Source organism: Pogoniulus pusillus, chromosome 20 (genome assembly GCF_015220805.1).
Source record: "Pogoniulus pusillus isolate bPogPus1 chromosome 20, bPogPus1.pri, whole genome shotgun sequence".
Taxonomy (NCBI): Eukaryota; Metazoa; Chordata; class Aves; order Piciformes; family Lybiidae; genus Pogoniulus; species Pogoniulus pusillus.
In genome coordinates, this window is record NC_087283.1 from 5,826,446 (window position 1) to 5,851,857 (window position 25,412).

At 42.1% G+C, this 25,412-nt stretch overlaps 1 long non-coding RNA gene across 1 annotated transcript in view; it reads left to right on the forward strand.

Annotated features, from left to right (window-relative positions):
* The first annotated feature begins 376 nt into the window (after positions 1-376).
* The window catches only part of LOC135184328 (uncharacterized), a 49,735-nt gene continuing 24,699 nt past the window's right edge, over positions 377-25,412 (forward strand). Inside the window, exons 1-3 of the long non-coding RNA XR_010305981.1 lie at positions 377-509; positions 7,096-7,219; positions 21,868-21,935. This is a non-coding gene — a long non-coding RNA (uncharacterized LOC135184328). The remainder of the gene's footprint in view (positions 510-7,095; positions 7,220-21,867; positions 21,936-25,412) is intronic.

The window sequence follows — 25,412 nt, forward strand, 5'->3', positions numbered from 1 at the left end:
AAGCCTGTGGGCACCCTCTCCAATGGATCTATTTCCTGCATTGATCAGCTTCCACCTGGGGTGCGTAGGTTCTGCTAAGTCGCACCACTCGCTGGAGCTTTGGAGAAGCAAATTCATGGTTTCCCTGCACCCTCTACCATATCCTCTGCCACTCCCTCCTGTACTTAGAGGATAGGCTTTCTGAAAAGACAGTCATTTGGTTCTGTGTGGTTATAATGCCTAGCACAACCCAGTCTCTTCCCAAAGTGAGGCTTGTGGGTGCTGCAGTAATAAAAATAAAGGCATCACCATTCATTCATCTTCTCTTTCTATACAGGAAATTGTGATTGGAAGGAAGAATTTGGGTCAGACATGCATTTTGTGCTAGCTCGTTGAAAGCAACAGAGCATTAGAAGATGTTCAAATCTAGAAAGGACCCAGCAGGAGCCACCAACATTCAGACACACCCCCTATTACAAAGGTGGCAGATTACCATCGCTGAAGCAATACCTGGATTTTGTTTAAACGAGGTAAGCACACTTCATTTAATCCTGCTCGGTGGCATGCTGTCAGCTACAGAGTTATTTTGTTACTATTAAATTGGTCCTTTTCATGAATTGATTCTTGGCCAATGGCTAAAGCAAAGCACCAGTGGAGGATCAGGAGCCTGCAGAGAGCTTAGCTGATAAGAGAATGGGTTAAAGAGAAACTGTTCTTATTTGTGTGACAATCTTCTTGTAAGAATATTTTCTGTCTGTGCTATTTTTGGTTCCCAGTGAGATCCTTCTTACAAGAATATGGAATTAGAATTTGAATACAGGCATAGTAAGAGCACTTTGCATGTGTGCCCACACCCCTCCTCCCCACACACACCTCCATCAGGGAGCCTCACTGCTGAGCAAGGTCAAATTATATCAATAAGGCACTGCAGGAAAGTCTTTTACATTCCCAGACTGGTTAGAGAAATTAAAAATCATCTCCTGGGATTTTCAAATCAAGGAATGTTGTTTATTTTAAGAATCACTGTAGCATCATATATATAAATATATATGAGTCATTAATCACCTTGGCTTGGAAATCTGTGTCAAATGAGGAGCCTACTACACTTAGAAGATGTGCACAGAATGGCCAGAGCCTGTCTGCCTTTAACCACAGGGTCTGAGGGAAAGAAAAGCCTTCGTTTTCTGCACAGGGAATGTGAAATTATGGACAAGTCCCTGCAATTATGGACTGAGTTACTTAACCTTGCTGACACTGATTCTCTCCCATAGCTCTCTTTGGGAGGAGTAACAATCAGTGCGTGCTTGTGGCAGAAAGAGATTTACTGGAGAGGTTAAGGGAATTAATAACTTTACATGCAGAATGCACATCTCTAGCATGGTTTTAGCTGTGGCTACATGGAGCTGCACTTGGCCTCAGCTTTTATAGTGTCCAGAACAACTTCAGCATGGCAGAAGGGCAATGCAGGGTAATTCATGTGCATCACCCCAAAACCAGAGCCTGATAATGCCTGATGCTGGGCTCTGGGCAGAAGCCAGATATCTACACAGATATCCCTTGCTTGAAACAACAGCTGAGGCTTGACAGTGCAAGCAGACCATGGACAATTTTAGGCAGTGCAGTGCAGCTTTCCAGCAGGGCAGGTTAGCAGGCTGGTAGTGGTTATGCAGTCCCCATGCAGCAGCTGACCTGATCAGCAGGATGGGAGCCTGTGTTTCATTTGAGGCTTTGAAAAGGCACTTGATGAACTCAGTTTTGTCTTCTGTTGATAAAAGTTTTAAAAATTAACCTCCCAAGGGACCTAGAGGATACACTTGCAAGTAAAACAGCAAGAAAGTCTGTTTGCTCTCCTCCTGCTGGAAGTGCTGCTCCTTCTGAGGGAAGTGCAATGCACATATTTATCTCTGTGGTGTTGACAATGCAAGGCATTGATTGTGCTTTTAGAAGAAGTAAGACCACCCTAGTCAAGTCAAACATGTGGAGCTAGGAAAGAACTAGGTTGTAAACTTTGCTGATTGAGAAGTCATTGAAGCACCACATCTCTCCAGTACACTTCCATAAAAGACAGGGCAGAACATTGCTGTAACAGGATTATAAACTGCAGACTGATGAACAAAGACTTTATCTTTACTGACTTTTCTAAGGCAGTTTTAAAATGCATCCTTAATTTGTCAATGAACATTCATACAATGACATTAACATTAAAGGCACTGATTGAGCATCATTATAAAATCATTGCTCTAGGTTTTCAAATCTCTTTCCAGATGTTAAGGAATTGATCCTTGTGCTAGTCACTGAGGAACACAACTATTTACACAGCACAGTAAATGGAAGCAGGAGGACAGAACACATTCACAAAGGCTTTTGCAGGCTATATCTACACTCATCACAGTACAGTCCTGGCAATTAGATCATTCAGTACAGAAACCCATTTGGTTTGGCTGCCTTAACCTGAAGCTTTTCCTCAGCTGTGGGTTTCCAAAGATGTAAAGATAGAAAAGGGAGAGATGTGTACTCCCAGATCTTGTTTCAGTGTCCTGGCTCCCCGAGCTCAGACGTCCCCAAATGGATATGAAGGAAAGCTAGGACTAGAATTTGTGATGCTCAGTTTGTGGCCCTGTAGTTTACAAGAGTAGTTTAAATATCAAAAACTTAAAAGAAAATTCATTTAAATTAAGGGAAATGTGAAGCAGTAACACGCATGAAAGAGATGGCAGGTGTAGGGATTCAGTCTGTTTGGCTGCAATTCTCTCTGAACTGTAAAACTGACCCTGTACACCTACAATTTCATCCTCTTCAACTCTGGCTTTGCCAGACTCCCATAGCACATCACTGGGAAGTCACCTCACAAAAGGAATTGTAGCTTAAGCTGTTGTTGCCTGATTGAAATTATGTGACACAGGCATTCTGCCAAATGAGGAATCAAACAACTTGTTCAGGCAGTTTAATAAAAAATATTCAAGATTTTGAATACCATAATAAGAGCAGCTCCTACCACCTTTGAGCTCTCCATTGGCTGCCATGGCTCAGAGGTGCAGGAACTTTTGGATCATACATGCATGATTCCAGAAGGCAGTGAGGTTCAGCACTGCTCCCAAAGCAAAAGGCTCAATGCAAACCAAACCCTTTGAAGCCAAGCCTCTGAAAACCAAGCAGCATGACAATGAAAGCAGCCTATGAAGCTTCCTGCCCCAGTAGCCCACGTGGCTTATGAGAGAACAAATTCAGGTAGCCAAGAAACATCTAGCAATAGGTAGTGGTGGCAGAGAAATCTTAATGGGATGGAGAGAGAAACCACTTCCCCAAAAACACAAATTCAGCAGAATGGCAGATGCCAAACTTTCACCCACATGTATGCTCCTAGAAAGAGTGGGATCCATTATATCAAGTGAATTTAAAACACCCTGATCTCAGTGGGGAAGAAGTTCAGTGTAATAACTGCACCTGGTGTCCTACACTGGCTTTATCCACGGACTCTCTTAGTCCACCCTACAAGTGTCCACTTTAATCCACTCTAAAAGCAGATTAAACCAGCTCACGACAAGGCAGTCCTGATGTGGGATGGCCGTGCCACAGAGCAAGGCAAGGTGCAGCAGTTACTGCAGTTCATGTCTTCAGCTTCTGCACTGGCCTATAATTTCCCACAAGGGTTCCAGCAATAGGGTACAAGAAAGTCCCAGAAACATTTCACCTAACAATAAGTAGTTTCTACTAGACCTCATTTAGGTCTTTTTAAAGGCTCTGGTTTGATTCATTATACTTGTACTACTAAACTCAGGTCAACTCTCTTTCTTTAGGACCCAAACCCTAAGGCATCTTGCCATTGTCCTATAAACAATACTATCATCAGAGGAGATGCAAAAGAAAGGACTTGCAGAAGGAAACCTCCAGAATGGTATAAAAGAAATGCCATGTTTTGGAAACAAAGGTTTATGGTCCTTCTCCTTGGCAGAATCAACAGGGCTCTTGCTCTAAGTTAAAACCAGTCATAAAGAGGAGGTTTTGGTGAAGAGTGACGTTACTGGAGCTTTCTGCAGCAAGCTGCTAAGAGATGAAACTGTGTTAATTTCCATTAAAGGACATGAGACTTTCAGGGGCAAAGGAGGAGTGGTTGCTTTGTGAGGTACAGATCAGCTTTCATGAAAACATTGGTTGAAACAGTCAAACTGATGTGATGATGAGTATCAACACAAGGTATTTTTTTACTCACAGTGCCTCCTCCCACTCTCTGCAACAGGACTTACACACATGAAACCCATTAAAAAATATTTCCTTTCAAAAATTAGTGATAGCAAGTGAGAAGCAAAACCCAAAGATCATTAATTGAACCTCATGACCCAGTAATTTCCAAACAGAACAGATAACAAAGTGTTTACCGCTGCATGGGTACGCAGATAAAAGTTTCCATTTCCTAGTCTGTAGCTCTGTACAGAACTCTCTGCAGGAGAACAGGGCAGCTCCATAGCTGTTCTGATTTGCTCTACAGCTACTCCGATTTGCACTGTCTGCAAGCAATCTCTAGGGGCTAAAAGGGAGCCAAAGGCATGACAAATGGGCACCCTAGCATTTCTCCTAGGCACATCCCTTTTCTCTTGTTTTCCTGACTTCCTTTTCAGGAGAGAGAAAATGCTGATGAGGAGCAAATTCAGATCTTTGCCCAAGTTCCCCATGCAGATGAGGAGACTCTCCCTGGACCAACAACATCTGCTTTACACATAAATGTACCTGACCTGAGAGATTAGGCACAAAGTGGCCTCATTACGTGAGCATAATCTACTTTAGATCTCACAGGAAAGAGGAGGTACAAGACTCGGTTGTGAAAATCAGCTTGCTCCATCTCAGTCCTGCAGTGCCTGCACATCCAAGAGTCATAACAAACCCAGAAGGCCTTTTGTCTTCTCTAGAGCCAATCTCTAAGGCCATGAATTCTGCTGGGTTTGCTTTAGCTTGGATATGTAGTGTCAATACAACAGCAGCTCCGGCTGCACGCAGATTGGTGGAGAAAGTAGGTCACCACGAGACAAGCTGTTCTCAGAGTAGCGCTTCTCTCTCCTCTCCCTTCCTTCTTTGTAAATGAAGAGTGCTAAACCAGTTGCTTTGAAAAGCTTATAGGCGTTCACCCTGTCAAACAGAAGTGGAGCCATTTTGCTGAGTGTGTCACAGCTCTAAACAATTATTTTATTATGCAATTTAGAACAATGTCTGTAACAGGCTTCAGAGGAGATGCCACTCGTGAGGACTGAAAGTCAAGTTAATTACCAAAAAGCTGGTTTGAGTAGTAGAAAACAAGGGAGGTGTGTGAGCAAGACTAAAATAATTATAAATATTACATGAATATTGATGAAAAATGCAGATTTTCACACAGTTCGTGGTTTTGTGTTGCAGAAAATGAGTTTCACAGTTGTACGTCAAAAGAACAGTCAGACCCCAGGTTTTAACTCTGAACACAGTGCATTCAGTGAAAAGGGTTGATATGTTCAGCAGAGAGAAAACTGTCACAAAACCATAGCACCTCAACCAGCAGCACTGCTCAAAGGACATGGAGCTGCACTGGGCAGAGGTGTGCTCTCAGTTTTCAGATCTGATTTACCTCCTACCTATAACTACCCAGTTATGCTCAGTGATAAATACAAAGAAGCACCCATGGATGGGTTAGTCATCAAGCAGTCACAATGAACAAATGAATCTAATGTGTGATTTATCTCCTCTGCACACTCTAATTTACATTGAGAACATTTAGAGCACTGGGAACATTGGTGACTCCTTATACTGCTCTTGATAGGTTAACTATCTCCTTGTATATGTCCTAGGACTGTCATCTTTGGAAAACAGAAGAAAGCATCACTATAAATTCACACATGTCAGTCACAGGCATTACCTTGCAAGGGCTTTCTCTCAAATCATGTCTCTGATGAAGTACTGAGCATGAGAGCTGTACTACCCAAAACCTGTCTTACATTCCTAATTGGAGAAAAATTATCAATTTCAAGAGGAGCATTCACGAATTAAGAAAGTTAGATGTGGAACTGGATCCCATTCGAGTCCCCAGGAAGTAAACAGAGCCACTCTCAATGACTATAAAATCAGAAGGATTGGGTTTGTGCCCATGTTTAGCATTTGATGTGTATTTTTTCCATGGTACATATTTTTTCCTATATATAATGCAAATTTTGTCTCAATTTCTTTTCCTTCTGCTTTAAATATTAGTAGTTGTAATGAGCATTAAATCCATTCTGCTTTAATCATACCTTTTGAATCTGTGCATGAGTACTTCCACAGATTTTCTCCATAATTGCAACCTAGTGTTTGTGGGAAAAGTCACCATAATTTGTTCTACCTTTGGCCACAAGCTACATTGGCCACAAAGCTTCAGAAAGAGAAAGCATTTTCTCTTTTGATCTGAACCATTGCAAGTACTGGGCCCAGTACACTGCAGCCAGTGATGAATCTTCAGAGTACTGTCAATCAGCTCAGTGAGACCAGACTGCTGTCTACAACTACCTGAAGGGAGACTGTAGCCAGGTGGGGGTTGGGTTCTTCTCCCAGGCAACCAGCAATAGAACAAGGGGACACAGTCTCAAGTTGTGCCAGGGGAGGTCTAGGCTGGATGTTAGGAGGAAGTTCTTCACAGAGAGAATGATTGGCATTGGAATGGGATGCCCAGGGAGGTGGTGGAGTCTCAGTCCCTGGAGGTGATCAAGAAAAGACTGGCTGAGGCACTTAGTGCCATGGTCTAGTTGATTGGACAGGGCTGGATGATAGGTTGGACTGGACGATCTTGGAGGTTGTGGGAATGCAAAGTGAAGAAGGATAATAACAGGCAGATGCTGACCAGCTGCTGGCTACCTTATCTCAGAAAGGATAGATAATGGACACCTCATTAATGAGAAAAACAAGGTGTGGTTCATGCTGATGGAGTGGGTTGCCCTTGACTAATTATGCTAATGTGTAGGCGTGTGCTTTGTGCCCTGAGGGGATATATTGAGAGCTGAAACGATTAATAAAGGTCTCCGGCATAATTCACATAGAATAGTCTGGAGTCCATGTGGTATTGCCTTTGATCTGTGAGGGCCTTGATCATGTTCCCACAGCAAGCTAATCAGGTTTTTGCAACAGGAGGGCTCTTCCAACCTGGATGATTCTATGACAAGGGCACAGAAGACTTGGAAACAGCAGAGGAATCTCTTTTTCCTGCAGGACTTCTAGACAAAGACCTGCATGGAAAAATGCTGGGCAGCAGGTAAATAGAATCTTATCTCCAGAGTTATTTTCTTTACAGAACTGTCATGCTTGTATGGCTCAACCACAGACTCATAATACTAAGTATTATACAAACACAAGTCAGAAAGAGAAGGTCTGTCCCAAAGAACAGTCTCTCTGCTGTGTAATTTAGACAAACAAGCAGGGAGAAACATGTGATAGTTTATCACTGTAGTATCTGTACAGACAAGGTTTCAAGTAAACAAGGGGAGAGTTGACTATTGCAGCAGTAAAATTTCCAGGCTAGCAATTAAAAGGCAGAGGGAATGAGGGGAGGGGGTGGTGATGTTGGAGCAATGTGAAATATGCTTTAGCTAGATCTAGTCTGTAAATGTCTTACTGAATTGCTGTTGCATTACTGAAATTACTTCCTTGAGGCTCCAGCCAAGATCAAGCCCAGCTTCTGGTAAATAGGCACTATGCCTTACGTACATCGCCAAGTGAGGCACCCGCTCCACCCTGACATTGAGGCACTGGGGAGCTTCCAACAAGAGCAATGAAGCTGGCAAAGGGTCTAGAGAGCAAGTTCTCTGTGGAATGGTTGAAGGAACTGGAGTTGTATAGCGAACATGAGTCTGCAGGGACATCTTCTCCCTCTCCATAACTACCTGAGAGGAGGCTGCAGCAAGGAGGGGATCAGTCTCTTTTCCCAAGGAACAAAGAGGACAAAGAGGAACAGCCTCAAGTTGTGTCAGCAGAGGTTTAGGTTAGATACTTGGGAGAAGTGCCTCACTAAAAAGATTGTCAAGCACTGGAACAGACAGTCACTATGGTGGAGTCACTACCCCTGCAAGTATTTTAAATACATGTCGAATATGTGGTGCTGAGGGACACCTCTTAGCGGTGGATTTGGCAGTGCTGGGTCAACAGTTGGACCGGATGATCTCAAGAAGCTTTTTCAACCTAAATGATTCTGTGATTCTATAAAATGGTTACATGTAAAGTACAAAACTACTCCCCAGCTAAAGCAGTGACACACTTATCTGAGTAATTTCCTCAACTGATGAGATTCAGGCAGCCTCTCCGGGAAGGAAACAGTGAAAAGGATCACACAAGCCAACCTGGCTGTACCCTAGATGTCCTGGTACACATCTCAGACATGTTGGAAATGAAAATACATCCACTTACCTGCTTGGATTTACTATAGTCAGTGTCAAATGTACTTTATAGCTAACATACACATAGGGTTTTTTCTTTCCTCCATCTCCCCTTTACTTTGAGGAATTGTGGTTGTGACTTCCTCTATGATTTATCTAATATCAGAGAGGGGGAAAGAGATACTCGTCTGATGTGGGAACAATTTCTCCTTTGTATCAAAGAACCATCTGCTAATTTACAAAATACAAACAAAGTTACTGGATGTGCAAGAACCCCTGTTGGGAAGCCAGGCACAAACAGTGCCTTGTACCAAGTTAAGGAGTGCTGTGTTTATTCTGGAATGCACAGCTCTCCGGGTTGCTTTTATCTTTTTGATATTTTTCCTCCTTTATTCTGATTTTATTGATCTAAGTTCAGCATAGTGAAAAAGTTGCAGCAAAATAATAAATACAGAGTATTTATAGAATGCTTTTCCTACTGTCAAGAGCACATTTCCTGGCAGAAACAGAAATCATATGGAGCAGCAACTATTCTGCAGGCTGATGCTAGAAAGGTTGCCAGCCCTGCCTCCCCAGCCTCACTGTTTTGAAGCCCTGGGCTCTGTCGACCCTCTCTTTTCTAAGCAGTTGGTTGACATAAGAGTCAAGCTAGTCCAATGGCTCTTTTTAACCTCTCTCCCTGCCTCCTCTGCGCACCATGCAGGGCCAAGCACAATGCAGCATTCAGGAAATACCTCAGCCTTGTTCTTCTTCAGTTGTTCTACAAGTGAGAAACAGGGGGGAAAGGAAGTCAAAAGAAGCCAGAGATAGCTCCCATGCTCCTAATCTGCAGCGAGCAGAGCGATGTGCAGCAGTTACTGTGGTCAGCCAGCTCACTGTGGTCTCGCCACTGATAGGCACACAAAAGGTCACCCTCCAGAAGACAGCAAATAGAAATCATCCAGAGGGAATGGATGTAAAGTGGTTAAGTTAGCATCAGTGGGTGTTTAGTGTTCAGACCTTTTTCTTCATTTCAGCAGGTACTGAGCTTTTAAAACAGCCAGAAATGTTGACATACCTGTAGACAGACCTCCAAACCTGTGTCCTGCAATCTGGAAGTGTGTGTGGCAAAGATAAGGATGTGGAAGAAACACAACTAACAGGCTAATGAATGACTCAATTCCTATAAGATGGACTAAAATTTATGTAAATTGGGAGGTTTTGTGTGTTTAGTAATATTTGAGGATATTACTGCACTGACAGGCCTGAAAGGTAGAACAGAGGATAAACTAAAGATATTTTTTTTTTCCCCTCTTGCCTCAACTCAGGTGAAAAGACAAAAACTGAGCCCTGAAACATTCCAAAGAAGTCAGAATCCTGGAGTATAGCACATAGGGTCACCCTGAGGCAGTACATCTCCACAGTAGGGTGCAGTTATGTTAGCAGAGACATAACTCCACGTACAAGCAGCTTCCTGAATGCAAATCCACTCTTAGAAGGCCAGGAGGGTGTTTCCTGGACCACATTTCTCAAGCCTGATGCATCCAGGAGTAGGTCACAATGTGCCAGCTCCCTGTCTCTGTGCTGGTGGCACAGAGATGTGCTGTATCTCCATGTCCACTCCAAACTGAGGCCCCCTGTGCAGGCTGCAGATAAGGATGTCAGTTACAGTGACAGGCTTTCTAGCTATGGACACATGCTCATCAGGAGGCAGACAGGCCACCAGACTTACTGTACAGAACATACATATATGGAGAGTTCAAGGCACCAGCTTCCAGGATATGAAGTGGTGACAGCCTTCAAGGATATGAAGCCTGACAAGAGTGTCAACTCTGATGCATGCAATCTTGTCTATTTCTAAATTTCATTTTAATTTAACCTTGGAACCACAGCCTGATAGACTGCAGATAGGCAACTGCAAGCAGAAAATCAGGAAACTAATCCACTCTGCTGCAAAATCCCAAATGAAAACCAAATGAACACAAGACTGCCCAGTGTCTCACAGAAGCAGGTCTAGAATTAAGGAACCTTTTCAATATTGCAGTAGTCTCAGGTACCAGTAATAAGCCCATGCAGGTAGGGGTGTGCATGCTTATACACGTGTCCTGCAAGTATGAGTTGCAGTCTGTCACCTAAGCTGCAGTCCAGGGATTCCTGAACAAATTGCCACAGTTAAACCAAGCACTCATCTTTCCCAAAAAGCAGGTATGTGCTGGATTGAGTGGACTTATGAAGAAAAGCTGGAAGTGGGTAGATTCAGACTGAACATGAGGAGGAAATTCTTCACCACGAGAGTGGTGAGACCCTGGAAAGGGTTGCCCAGGGAGGTGGTTGAGGCCCCATCCCTGGAGGTGTTTAAGGCCAGGCTGGTCTTAAAGGGCAAGCCTCCTAAAGGAGGCTCTGGCCAACCTGGTCAGGGGTAGGGTGTCCCTGTCCATAGCAGGGGGACTGGAACTAGATGATCCTTGTGGTCCCTTCCAACCCTGACTGATTGTGTGGTTCTGTGACTTTTCAATGTGTAATTTACACACAATAAACTATGAGACTCTATTTTTTTATGATGTTCAAGACAACTGTTCAGTAACCTGAAGCTATAGCTATGCTAATAATGCTAATATTTGCTTTGCATGTGACAATGCAGTTGCATTCCTCTACATCCCTTCCACCCTAAAACCACATGGTTTGACTGAAAAACAGTAGAAGTGAGCCTGGATACAGTGAAACCAGCAGGAGTTATTCTAACTGCCAGGAAAGAAGATTTTACCCAGTCCATGTTAACAAATAGTACTGAGCAAAGTCCACTCCACTGACCTTGCTACTCACTCTTACTGCAGGAGATGCCAGCAAGCCTTGAGTGCTACTGTACAACACATCAGCTCATTTTGTTATCCAAATTTCATCTGCATCAAAATGCAGGCTGAGTGCTCTGCCAAGAGCAGTTCTGACCACAGAAAATAGTGACACAGGTGCTGGTTTTGCATTACCTCCTGGGGCAGGCTGTCACTATTCTCTGCGCACACATGGCAGATCTGCTCACACCTGAGGTCTGCACCATCTCATGGAAGCCATCACAGGTACCACGGAGTGCCAGCATAGGGATCCTATGCATCAAAGAAAATGACACCCAGCCCGCTTTTAGAGAGCTACATATGTTCAATGAGTGCAAGCTAGGATAACTTTTCAGAAGGGTTAAAAAGTTAATCTCAGGTAAAGCTCTGCCACCAACCTTTTTATCTGCTTTTACAAGGAAACCCTCCATTTTCAGTACCCTGCACCAGTTCTACCACTCCAGGACAGTTACCACAAACTTGATATAAAACTCATCTGACATAAAGAGTCCATGCAGGTGCCATTATCCAAGATGTGAGCTTGGAAGGGGAAAATGCTATGATTCCTACAGATCTGAAGAGGAAAGTATTAAAGATGAAGTAATTTTACCCCAAATCACTTCCCACTTTGTATTCAGCATTCCTGCAAACAGATTGTGTCATTTGCCACTCAGAAGATTCCAGCATTTTCTGGTTTATGTTATTTCTGTAATACAGAGGCTATCCACTCAAACACCCAGGCTATCATGTAACATCTTTCTCCCTCTGAAGGGACTGCACAGAATATTCAGGGCTGGAGCTGCTTTGAATAGTTTCCATTGCTCTGTGTACACAGCCTCTGCTTCTTCCCAATCGTCCTCCAGCACTTTTCCATTGTAGCCTTCAGACGTCACACACTGCCTTATACACCTATCAGCTCTCATATAGCATGGGGTGAATTTTAGTTTCACTTATGTTGGCCTAATTCCACTAAAGCCAGAAAGATTGCCTGGGTTTATCTGAGATCAGAAGACTGCCTCAAGTTAGGCTGATCTATGTAAGCGCTTGGAAGGAGCAATTATGTTCTGCAGGGAAAGACAAAGGTTTCAGAATTAGGCTGACATAGGACTTAATATGCCCCACACATGGATGTAGTAAGTACTGTCACTACTTGGCCTTGGGAGACATTTTTGCTGAGAATGTAATTTTTTTTTTTACTTTTGCATAGGATAAAGCCAAATTGCTGCTTGTTTTGAGTTTGTAATACAGAGAGAGTGATTTGCCATTGGAATGGGCTGCCCAGGGATGTGGTGGAGTCACCGTCCCTGGGAGTGTTCAAGAAAAGCCTGGATGAGGCACTTAGTGCCATGGTCTAGTTGACTGGATAGGGCTGGGTGCTAGGTTGGACTGGATGATCTTGGAGGTCTCTTCCAACCTGCTTGATTCTATGATTCTAAGAGCAATATTGTATCTGATAATGTTAACAGTAAGGAGAGTGATCTGTCTGGATAATAGTGATGTATTATGGCAAGATATCCAGCTACTATGATCAGTGATATATTAAATAGATTAGAAGAGAGGAAAGAAAAGACAAAAAAATCAAGCCAGGGTCTTGCTGCAGTAGCAATGAACCAAAATTCTTCTTCTCTTCTTGTCCCAAATGAGTTGGCATTGCTTGGACTCTGCAATGACTGGCATATTTCATACCAGAAATGCTGCAGTTGGGTTTAAGTTTGTCTTTGAAATTCAGTTTTGTAAAGCATTGTGGGATTTCCCCAACTGAAAGACATCATATATAAATTTAAAATATTATTATTCTTTCAAAATTATTTATGGTTACCATCTGTTCCTAACTCTGTTACTGTCTCTTCTTTTTAATGTTCTTATCACAGACTGCCTTGCTTATTACTTGCTAAATTGGTCAGAATTCAGTTCAAGCTATCTTTGAGTTATATGTTTACCTCAATGAGTGCCTGCCAAGAATGATGCTTATGGCATATCTTGCATTGATTTTAGAATTTCTGAAAGTAATAAAGCACTGAATGAGGTTCACTTCTTCTCACAAATTTGAATCCATCATATTAATAGTGCAATAGAATCCTGTCATCGCTTCCAATCGTTTCTCTCATCGGACCAATGGGAAAGAGAGGTTAAAACTTCACATTCATTTAGACTGGAGGAAGCAGTTGGATTGTTTTTAAGAACTTCCAAACCTGATTCTTCTACCCCTTTGTGTAGAGCAACCTTATAAGCCATCAGCTTGGCTCCTCCAGAGCAAGGCACTGCTCACTGCAGCAACAGGACAGGACCATGCTCTTCTTCATCACAACACTCTGAACAGAAGGTGTGCTGGGAAGAGCCTGGTCCCCCACCCTGCTCTGAAGTGACAGGTTTGGCTATATTCCATTTCTTTCTGGATGCTACATTTGCTGCGTTGGGTAGAGATGGTGCACATGCTCCATCCACAATGCTCTCCACAGCTGAGGTTGGTGGGTTGGGATTACATCAGCATAGGTTGAAGGCATGCAAAGCACACAGCATTCCTCTCATTCTTGGGATGTGGCACTCGCACATCATGTCCTTGTTATGGCTCTGCCTACACTCACCATTTAGTGCATATTTACTCATTTAAAACCCATCCAAAGTATAAACCTTTACATCAGCTGTTACAATGTCAGCTTTCACAAGCTTTTTGCAAACAATAACGTACAGTCCAGAGGCAAAAATCTCCCAGTAGGATTAGTGAGGTTTTATTAGTAATCATGCAGCAGATTCACCAAATAAACCTATTAGCCCACCAGCAATCCTTGCCACACTACAGCAGCCTGGAATTTTTATTTTCTTGATTTTAACTTCATAACTCCATTTTCCTTTTCCTTCTTGCTTCCTTTTGGCTGATGTATTATATAGCTGCTGAAACGATCCTCTAGCCAGGAATGCTGGATGAGTGGCTGCCTGTGGATTGGTGCCAACACTGCACTGGAAACTGGAAAGCAGCACAGACAGGCTTGCACCCGTGGCTCCTTCCAGACAGAGAAAAAAACCCAGAGCTCCTGGTTAGAGAGTGCTGACCTGTGAACTCAAGATTTTCTCCTCCCTCCCCTGTGGACACACCAGCATTTTAGGGGCTGTAGACTAACCATACACGATGCCAAGCTGATCTTCCTATGTCTTTTGCTGGATTTTGAGATTGCCAGGCCGAGATCCATGAGGCATCATTTACAATCCCAAAGGAACCTCTTGAAACAAATGTTTTGTGCATTTTTGTAGCAGATCACCCAATAACAGCACATAGCTCAAGCAACTAACAGAGCACAAGTCTGCTTCCAACGTGTCAGATAATAATTGTGCTGTAGCACCACAGTGCATACATGAATAAATACAATTCTAAATTCAATGAGATATTCTCCTTCTGCTGCTCCTCCTGCCGCAAATGAATACACCAGCAATTAATTACTGTGCTCAGCAATTCCCTGCAGCAATTGTGTAATAGATTCATTTTCAGTCCCTTGTCTCCTAACCTTTCAGATAAGTTTCATGGGTCTGAAATGGCAGGCAGAAAAATATATGGGTCTGTTCATGTAATGTTTGCAAATGTTGTGGCTGTCAGATATCAGCTATCACTTTCTCAAAGTTCTCCTCCGCTGCTTATCAATGCAGCAGTAGGGTCGAGTAGGTCCATTTGAAATCACAACTATGCATGAGAGATCTCAATCAGAGACATCCTCATGTCAGGTTTGATGGAAAAACTTTTAGACATTCAAATTACTAACACTTAAGAAATAGTATGATATCAGCTCTTACTAGATGTCACCCATGGAAGTGGTTAGGATTAATCCAGTATATCCTGATGTCACTGACATTGGTGATGTCAGGGTTTCATCTAAGGCACTATTTCTGTTTCACTAACAAAATGAAGAAGTGGAAGCAATGTGCTGTCATTCCACCTCTCCTTCAAATAATTCTGTTCAGGACACCCCAATAGAAGCTGCTGAGCACTTGCAGACATTATGACCATATCAAGAAAACCACAAAGCTATTTCCTGATCACATTCTGCAAGTGCTTAGAGTCCAAGGAGGTCATGTGCCTAGAGCTGACAACGCAGCACAGGATGAACATTGAACAGACACTGCCTAAGTGATGAAAGGTACTGCAATACTATGAGTGTCCTGATGACATTATTATCTACTGCTGCTGCACAGATGGCTCAGGAAAAGCCAGCTTCCTCTGGTTCTCCTGGGCCAGTGCAAGTCCAACATGGGAAAGCACAGGAATTGGGGATAACTGGGGGGAAGGGGGAGGAGGGGAAGCAATCTAAAATTTAAGCTTTCTGAACCTGAAGTTAGTCCAAAGCAAAATCCTTGGGAAAATTAATTTCCAGACTGAAGGAGCAGTAAAAGTAGACTGGCAAAGCTGGAAAACAACCTCCTCAATCTTACAGACTACGTTTCAACTCGGAGGAGTATCACATATGCAATATATGAGAATAACTCATTAGAAAAAAAGTAATTCTGAGCTTTCTGGCTGGAAACACAGCCTGACCCTGTGCTTAGAGCAACGAACTAGGACTCAGTTCTGTTGCTGCTACTCCTGGGCTGTACAACCACTTCTGTCTTCAGTGTCATACTTCAAGGCAGTGACTATCTTCTATTCATAGAACATAGAATCAACCAGGTTGGAAGAGACCTCCAAGATCATCCAGTCCAACCTATCACCCAGCCCTATCCAGTCAACTAGACCATGGCAGTAAGTGCCTCAGCCAGTCTTTTCTTGAACACCTCCAGGGACAGCAACTCCACCACCTCCCTGGGCAGCCCATTCATATGTACAATGCCCAACAAATAAAGGCTTGGCAGACAAATTATTAAAAATGAATAATTCACACTAAATGATCTAGGGTGTTCTTTAAGCTGAGACAGGAAGAACAGAGTTTCCATGACTTAAAACTACTCATGAAGTATCTGTTGGTATCAATTGCTCATGAAAAAGACAGGACAAGTATTAACTGTATTTCCCACTCTGTCTAGCTTTGCTCACACCTTTGCACAACGAATACTCATGCAGCTCTGACTAAGCTACTAAAGCTGAGCTCAAGACTACACAGAACACATACCAAACTCTGGTGTCCCTTCTATAAGGAGAAGCCTTTTATTTGCTTATTTCAATCTGTCAAGTATCTTGATAGTCCATCCCAAAAATAGAAGAAAACTTAATTTACTTCTTGCTGAATAGTCTTTGGCTTAGTCTTTTTTAATGTAATCTGGTTTAGATCCAACTGTATTCTTAAGCTGGAGTGCACAGTGATTAGGGATGCTTCTGGACCTGGCATTTATGGCTGTAAGCTGAGGAATGACCACCATGCAGCTTGCTTTCTACAGTTTGCAATAGCATCTCCAGCTGGCATTTCAGTTTTATAGTGGGATTTCTCCCACTGTCTTGATCCATGTAGGTGCCTACAGTGACTGAAGCCTGCCTTGGAGGCACATGGAATTTAGCAGTCTTGGCTCCACATTTTGCAGAGCTTAGCCAGCCACTTGGCATATTCCACTGAAGTCCAGAGCCATCTGACTGGTGACTTGGCATATCAGGGCTGCTAAGCAGTATCCCATGCTGTTGAGTGACTTCACTAATGGTGTCTGGAGAACATCCACCATGGAAAATGCAGCCATTGATCTCTGCAGTTATTGGTCAATCTTTCGTTACAAACTCTGGAGAGAGGCCTTAGCATCTGCTCTCAATGCATGGGGCTGCCACAGGCCAGTGCAGCCACTCCTCAGAGCACATATATATAGTAATGGCTATTGTCTTTCTCCAGCCTTTCTCCAAACCCAACAGACTATAGCTGACTGAGGCTGCAATGCAGATCTGAAATACAGTGGGATTCAAAACTTGTTTCCAGCTGGCACCTGTCTAATCACTTCTCCATTAAAAAAAAAACCCTGCTACCTAACTGCTGCTCTTCTCTTTGCACCTAAATCCTTAAACTTACATTCTTATTGTAGAAATTTAGTCAACAGAGTCAGGTAGATTCAAAATGTATTTTTAAAAAAGAAAGAAAGAAAAAGGTTATAAAATAGAAAACTTTTTTTGCACAGCACATCAAAACCCAATCTTTCAAAGACACATGGTTCGTGAAAGATTTTGTCCTGTGTTAGAGCATTACTAACACTTTTCCATGCTGTCTGGGCCTCTGGAAACAATTGGAACCTGAGAAAACACAAGGGGTATGTCCTCATTTTCTATTATATTTTATTAATAGGATGGCAGGTGAGTCAGAGTTGAGACTTCATCTGTGCAGGAAGTCTATGGATCCAACTTTAATCACCTACAAGCAACAGTAAGGCAGAATAACAGGAAGGAAATAACCACAGGGTTGATTATCAAGAGATCCCATTTTTCTCTGCATCCCCATGTAACCTTAGTTCCTTCATTTGTCTCCTCTCCCATGTAGATGGTACAGCCCACAGCAATGTTGTGAGCATTAATTACTTCATGTCCTTACTTTGCCTTTGAAAATGCAAAGCTCTCTTGCCTAACAGTTTAGGTGGATGTCCAAAGGGATTTACAAAAGTACTTAAGCAGGTTAAATGCCTACATCCTACTGATTCTCAAAGACTTTCCATACACCTGACACTCTAACTGGAGTAGCTATAAAGGAGAATGGTGTCACCCTATCTTTAAACTGGCCAGGACACTGGAATAGCTTTTCAAGATCCTCTTCTAAGAACTACACCTTAGTCACAGTCAGTCTGTTTGCTGCTGGCTGTCACACTGATCTGAAATAGGTACCTGTCTGGCTCAATGTTCTCCATATCTTAAATCAGTGCCTAAAATCAATGCAAAGCTTAAACACTTAAGGTGCCACTGTTCAGACAGGGCTTGTTAGCTGAGTGAGACCAACTATTAAACCAAATGCTTCACACCAACAAAATGTACACACAGTGACAAATGCCCTGCTGGAGCTACCAAGTCATCTGAATTTGTCTTGGATTACTCTGTGGCATTGCTGGCATGTACAGACTTCTCCCAAACCAGAGACAGCAATAAACTGCCCATAAAGGCTCCCTAATTGTGTTAGGCTGCTGCTGGAACTGGTTACCTTCCTTCTGTCTATTAAATTCTAGTTAAGACATTGATTCTGGATTGCTTTCTTCATCAGCTCAGAGATCCTGTAAGAAGGGTTCAGAGATGACAAAACTAGCTGGGGCTTTCCAATAACAGCAGCTGTTCATCGCAGTGACCTAGTCAAGTATGAGCAAAGGTGTGCATGGAGACTGAACAGATGCAGCTATAAGCTACCTCCTCTGAGTACAACTACAGCTGCTGTGTGGGTCAAGGTCAGCTTCCCACAGGTATCCACTCTGCTTCCTGGGTAGGTTTTGCAGCCTGTATTGAGCTGACCTTTATGGGGCAATTTGGTGCTACCTGCAACCAAGTGATCTGGGTTCTAATATATAACATAAACCTTTCCCTGGAGTGTATAGTGAATGTACCCTACCAGCAGCTGGGAGTAAGAAAACTGGTTTTGTCATCAGAGAGGCATAGTGAAGGATAAAAAAAGAGAGGCTTAAATTACACTTTTAAATGAGCTAGAGAATTTGGCTAATGCAGAATGCAGCAAATGCTTTACACTCTGGGTGGGTAGTGCCTCTTACCAGGAGCAGAAAATGGCAGAGCTCAGGGTTTTTTCCCTTGATGACTACATCTGTCCAGGTGGAATTTGAATTTTAAAAGCCTTCAAGCCCAAATTGTCTTAGGAGCTGTCCATTTGAAAGAACACATTTCTCTTTGCACATTTTGGTCAGCAGTGTAATCAAGGGAGCCACATATGCTGGATCCTATTCAACTTCATAGATAGAAATTTGGCAGTAGAGTGTCCTCCATATGGGTTTTTTAGCTGCAGAAAAGCTTCTGCCTTTGCTGTAAAATAGCTAGGGATTGTTCCTTTCCAGAGTAGGCTGTCTCTCCATCTAGATGGTTGAGAAGAACTGGATTCAAATACAAGCTGGCTCTTTATGTGGAACTGAGCACTAGTAAGAAACCCAACATGCTGGCTTTCAAAGGGTGTTCATGATGTTCCCCTGAAAATCTGAGGGAGCTATTACCTGTTTTGTCTTGGTTGCATTTTTGGTTTAAGTTTGATCAAGAGCACAGAGGGAAATAGATTGGCACACCTGTCAGATATGACTTGTAGTGAGTAAATGTGTCTTGCCAGTCAATGATCTAACTGAGAAGGTGCAGAGTGGTGTTGGAAGGTTTGGTAGTCTAATGAAAATAGACATAGCACATCACACTGAAGTTACTTCACCAAATAAAATCATACTGGCATAAACATACAGACATATTTTCTCATGTACTCCAGCTATGTGGCCTCACTGTACAGGCACAACTTTCTCACCAAACAAAGAAATTTAGTTTGAATCATTAATTTATGTAGGCAAAGCCAAAGATTTCCACAGCTGCCAGAGGGAAAGCAAAGAGCAATTGTAAGGACAGGAAAAAACCCTCACAATGAGATCACTGGGAATAATTCCAATAGCATGAAATTAATGTAAATCACAAATAGCTCCTGTGAAGCAAATGTAAGAACCTGTGAGAAACCAGAATTGAGTCCAATAAAGTAAATCTGAATCACTGAGAACAGAAAAAGAAAAAGCATGACCACAACAGAGAGATTGAATAATATCTGAAATTGGTATTAATACCAAATTATCACTAAAGGAATAAATTCTCTGCTAATATTAAGTCATACAATAATATGGAAGCTACACAATCCAAATGGATCCCATTGCAGCTTTCAGAAGATGCATCTATCCCAGCTGGGTGACGTTACCCAGTGTAATGGATGGCAGCAGGAATGTTATCAGGTAAAGCAGGCATAGAGGAAACTACCTAGAAACTGTTTAACACTCCTGCTCCATCACTCTAAATGTCTGCAAGTCTTTTCCGTACATGGTTGGTTTGTGGCAGCTCCTCCAGAAAGAATAGCTCAGAGCCCAACATGGCTTTCACAAAGCAAGCAATGATAATTATTTCAATGCTGCTTTTATATAATTGATATAATTAATGTTTTTTAGGTTCAAAGTTAATAAAAACCTCATACAACTCATTGGAGGATTTGTTCTTCAAGAATGTGTTACAATTACATTTTGCTCACCAGAAGAACTGAAAATATTACCCTTAACTAGTCTATTTCAGTCACTGGTTCATTCTTTGAAGGTACTTGTGTCTTTGCACCAGAGGCTGGGATGAATTAGAATATATAGTGCATTCTGAAGTGGTGCCTGTATTTTCTCAGTACTGCCCTGCTTTGGTGAGGCATTGGCTTTTGTTGTCTAAATGGGCTCAGATATGTCATTCTTATTACCAAGGCTTATTTAATTCATTTACTAGGTCATTGCTTGGGATAATATATGCAAATTGTACATATTAAGAGTGATATGAATTACATCAAGCATTGCCATTTGTGTGGAAAATTCATCAAATGTTAATGTAAAATCTATAAATAGAAAGAATAAAATAATAATAAAACATGAATGTGCAGCAAGCATAAAAAATGAAGATCCTTAATGCCCATTTATTAAGCAAATAAGGACAGCATATCCTCAGCCAGTGAGAAAAAAGGCAAGTGTGTGTTTCGGTGACACTGATAACCATTTAAATCAGGTCCCCAGATGGGGTATCTGCTTGGGAGTGGGGAAGATGAAAATTCATCTCATAAAGGAATTGCCACAACTATGCTGGTTAGAAAGTGGGGGAGAATTTAAAGATAAGCCCATGGATTTAGTCTTTATGACAAAGCTAATCACAGATTGCTTGGGCACCACACCAAACAGTTGGGGGAAAACTATAAAGCCCAGAATAGTGTTTTATATAATTTCAAGTCTCTATTTCATAATTCTGTGACTGAAATGTTCTTGCTTGCAAGTACACCCTGGGATGTTACTGGCCAGTCATCAAGTGGTCTGAATCTCTTAACAATTCATTTTAGCATCACTTAGCGTTCTAGAATCTGGCAAAGCAATAACCCATAGAATCTCACATGTTCCTGCTGAGAGACCTGGAGAAGAGAAGACTGAGAGCAGATTTAATAAGTGTATATGAATCTCTGAAGGCTGCATGTCAAGAAGGAAGGGACAGCCTCTTCTCATGCTATGTCCTGTGACAGGACAAGGGGCAATGGATGTTAGGAGGAAGTTCTTCCCAGAGAGAGTGATTTGCCATTGGAATGGGCTGCCCAGCAAGGTGGTGGAGTCACTGTCCCTGGAGGTGTTCAAGAAAAGAGTGGATGAGGCACTTAGTGCCATGGTCTAGTTGACTGGATAGGGCTGGGTGCTAGGTTGGACTGGATGATCCTGGAGGTCTCTTCCAACTTGGTTGATTCTATGATCCTATGAAATTACAGGAAAAGACATGCCACCCCAACATGAGGAAGAACTTCTTTATGGTAAGGGTCAGAGCACTGGAACAGGCTCCCCAGAGAGGTTGGGGAGTCTTCCTCTCTGGAGACTCTCAAGACCTGCGCTAGATTATATGGTCCTGCTCTGGCAGGGAGGTTGGACGTGACGATCTCCAGAGGTCCCTTCCAACCCCTAACACCCTGTGATCCTGTGATCTTGTGATTTGGCATAGCTAGCAGGCTTTTCTAAAATGGAATAACTGAATAATAATGAAAGCCATTAATGATGATTAGAAACATTACAAAGAGTGAAAAAATTAATAAGATAGTTTCTTATATTCATAGACTGCTTCTGAGAAGAGCATTTCTGTAGAAACCACACATAATTACTGCTCAAGGAGAGGATATCAAAGGTAAGGTATTTGAATTTTCATTCTTTGGAGAAAAGTTCTTATTATTGTAGCCTGAACTGCTGCACTTCAAAAGTAAAGTGAATTTCTCCCTCTTTTCCTAGTGGCTCATATAATGTTTCCCCACTCAGTTGTTTTAAATCAAGTTTCCCTTTCCTCACACATTGTTAATCACTTACAACAACACCCATACATCACCTCAAGAATCAGACATCAATGTTCTGCATGTTGATTTTCCTCTTATGACTGCTGCTTTAAATCAAGCATTTTTAAACTTTTCTTTATCATTCTAGATGTCATTAATTTCCTTTATCAGTCTCCAGCAGATATCATGACGTTTTCAATACATATTGCTAGCCTTTAGAAATCTCTGTCATAAAATCAAGAAGTATGCCCTAACATCTGCTCATTTTTGTAACAGAGAGAGGAAAAACAAGGTCTTGCTCTTCTAACAGCAGTTGTGCACTCAGAACCCTGTATTTGTTCTGTGAGTTCTGCACAAGCAGAACAATAATTCACCAAAACTCATTCCCCCTGACAAACAACTTTCTAGAAGCATGATCATTTGCTTTTCCTAGTTTACACTTACCCACTTTGAAATGCACCACGTGTGTCCCCATGAAGGGTCAAATTCTGAAGTGAAGGTTTATTCCTAATAAAAACTATTTAACTCTTTAAAAATCTAACTTCTCATCTGTCTTACTGAGTTAGAAGCTTTTCATTTATATTACCTAGATGAGGTAATTAAACAGGTAGTGTGCCTCCTTCTCTGCCAGAGTTACAGGACAGTTGCCCAAGCCATGACTGCAGAATGTTCTACAGAAGATGTTTAGTGTGTTTATAGCCTGAGAAACACCACATTCTTTTGATTAGGTTGACACATTTGGCAGACACAATAGGAAAGAGGAGCTATTTTACTGGAGAAACCCTAAAGAAGGGAACAAATATCCTATTGCTGCACTCAAATGTAACAGGACACATGACCATGCCATGCTTTATGTGGAGACTCCAGTTTTAAATACTTTATATAGAAGAATAATGATTAAGATGTCCATTAAAGCATTCTTAAAGTGTTACCAACTGTTTGAGAGCAACTGCTTAATAGACTGCTAATAAGGGTGATTTCTACTGCCTCTTCCCCCAAACATTGCTTACTTCCCTGTAATCCCTGTTACTGCTGCTCAGTTTATTAACCCCATGTAAACAAAACATTAATGCAAAATGTTACCAGATGTTTAAAAAGATCTATGAAAACCTTCCCTTAGGTTCTGTAGGCTTGAGTCATTTTGCTATAAATTCTTCGGTTTCTTTTCTGCTTAAACTTTATAGGATTTTTCCAAAAGGATTTGATGCTCTCAGAGGTAAAATCTCACTTAGCTATTAATGCATGAAATCTCACTAAACTCACTGAAACTACTCATGTGAAAAGACATCCTCGAGTTCATTATGGAAAGATTAGCCATTCGGGCTTAAAGAAATTGTATACGAAGTGCCATGGCAAGGAGAAGTAGCTTCACTCTTTCTCATTTACATTCTTCCACCATTTGCTTCCAATTTGATAACTGAGCTAAAGTGTAATAATAAATAACTCAAAAACTAATGAAAAAAGAAGAAGAAGTAATTTACTTTAATAAATCACAACTTTGGACTATAAGGACCCAAGGATCTCTTTCTTGTCACCCTCCAGGGAAGTGAGGATCTGCCAGAGTTCCGTTTCACTCCAGTCACCACATGGCCACTTTCTCCCCTGAACAAACCAGCAAGAATTGGGTAAAAACATAACCAAGGACAAAAGAACAGCCCAAAATAAAATCAGTGCTATGCATCTCAGTATAGATACTCTCACTAGGGTCCAACACAGTTCCATGCAGCTACTAGCCATGTTTCCCAAGAGGACAACCCAGACCAAGATATCCACAGCTTCTCCTCCTGAGACTGCCTGGAAGCAACACAGTGGTTCCCAGAAAGATGGCTGGAATGGTTAGGAACTGACAAACCTTCCACAGAAATGAAAGCTCCTTCCTCTTGGCAGCCTCCCAGGAGAAGGTGCTGGCAGTCATGTTCCCTTCCCGTCCCCTCCCCTCCCTTCCCTGCAGGCTCAGGAAGCAGAGTGGCTCCAGACTGTGCAAGGAGACTGTCCCTGCTCAGCTGTCCCGAGGTCAGCAAGGATTTTGGTATGGCTGCATTAACCCTTACTGCAGAGCTCTGCTTCTTGCATTTTGTAGTTCTGACACCATAGATAACATCTGGCTAAAGCTCTGTCCACAAATTATATCAGTAACTCCTTCACTGTGTAAAGCAACACCCCACCTACTACTTGACTTCAGCTCTCTGTGCTATGCTCCAGCAGGATCACAATGCAGTCAGCAAAGCGGTCTGTGGCATGACACCTGGCTGCTGGCTCAGCTGCCACATGGAGCAGAACTGCACTGTGGACATCATCACCGGGCCCTCACCTGCTCAGGACACTTATGTGCTGCTACAGAAAGGAGATTGCACTCATCTGAGGCAAGAAAACTTCCTCATGCAGTGACTGTGAGGGCTCACTAAAGGAAAGGTTCAAACATCCCTCTGGAGCTCTGAATTTCAGGCAACTACCTGAGGAACAAGCACTATAAAAGAAAAGTGAAGAGAATTAAAAAGCAAACAGCTGAGATAAAGGCCAGTTCCCACATGGAGAAAGTCCCATAGAAGTTTGTAAGAGGGACACCACGAGGCTACCAGAGATAACTCCAGAGAAAGCACTGAAAACCTGATAACTTGGTAGAAAATAGTCTCCTTTCCATGAGTGTGTGGGGTTTCAACACCTTACAGCACATGTAACAGGGAGAGATGTTGGGTAGAAGTCCAGAAGAAAGATAAATAAATACCAGAGAAGTTCAAAGCTTTTCTTGAAAATTCAGCAATGTTTACCTTAAAATATCTCTATCATATTTCCATCTCTTCTGGAATCCAAATATGCACTACACTTACTATCACTTAATCTTGCATCATTTGCTCTCTCCAAAACTGATGGAAATATTGCCAGGCTTCATGCTTACTGGTGCAGAGCCTCACATTGGATATTCCCACCTTATTTCTAAGAAATGTTTGTGGCCTGGTCTGGGGAACCTCCAAACATTCATATATAAATACCTATGGGTTTTTTTTAATTTGGATAGGCATGGCAAGTTGAAGAAAAACACTGCCATAAAGAAGAGATGGCCTCTGCTTGTGCATAGCAAAGTGCAAATCAGTAATATGACTATCTAGACATTGCCTACTAAAACAATTCATCATTACTTATTGCTCTTCTCATATGAACTAACAACTATGGGGAATTTCATGGTAAGGTTAAGAATCCAGGATTGACTTGGCACAACATAACAGAATTGACCATCTAAAGTGTCTCTGATCCTGTGGCAGAATTTCAGCCTGTACTTTAAAAATAACTCCCACCCTCCTGAATTGGTCACAGCAGTGCTATTATTACAAGTAAGA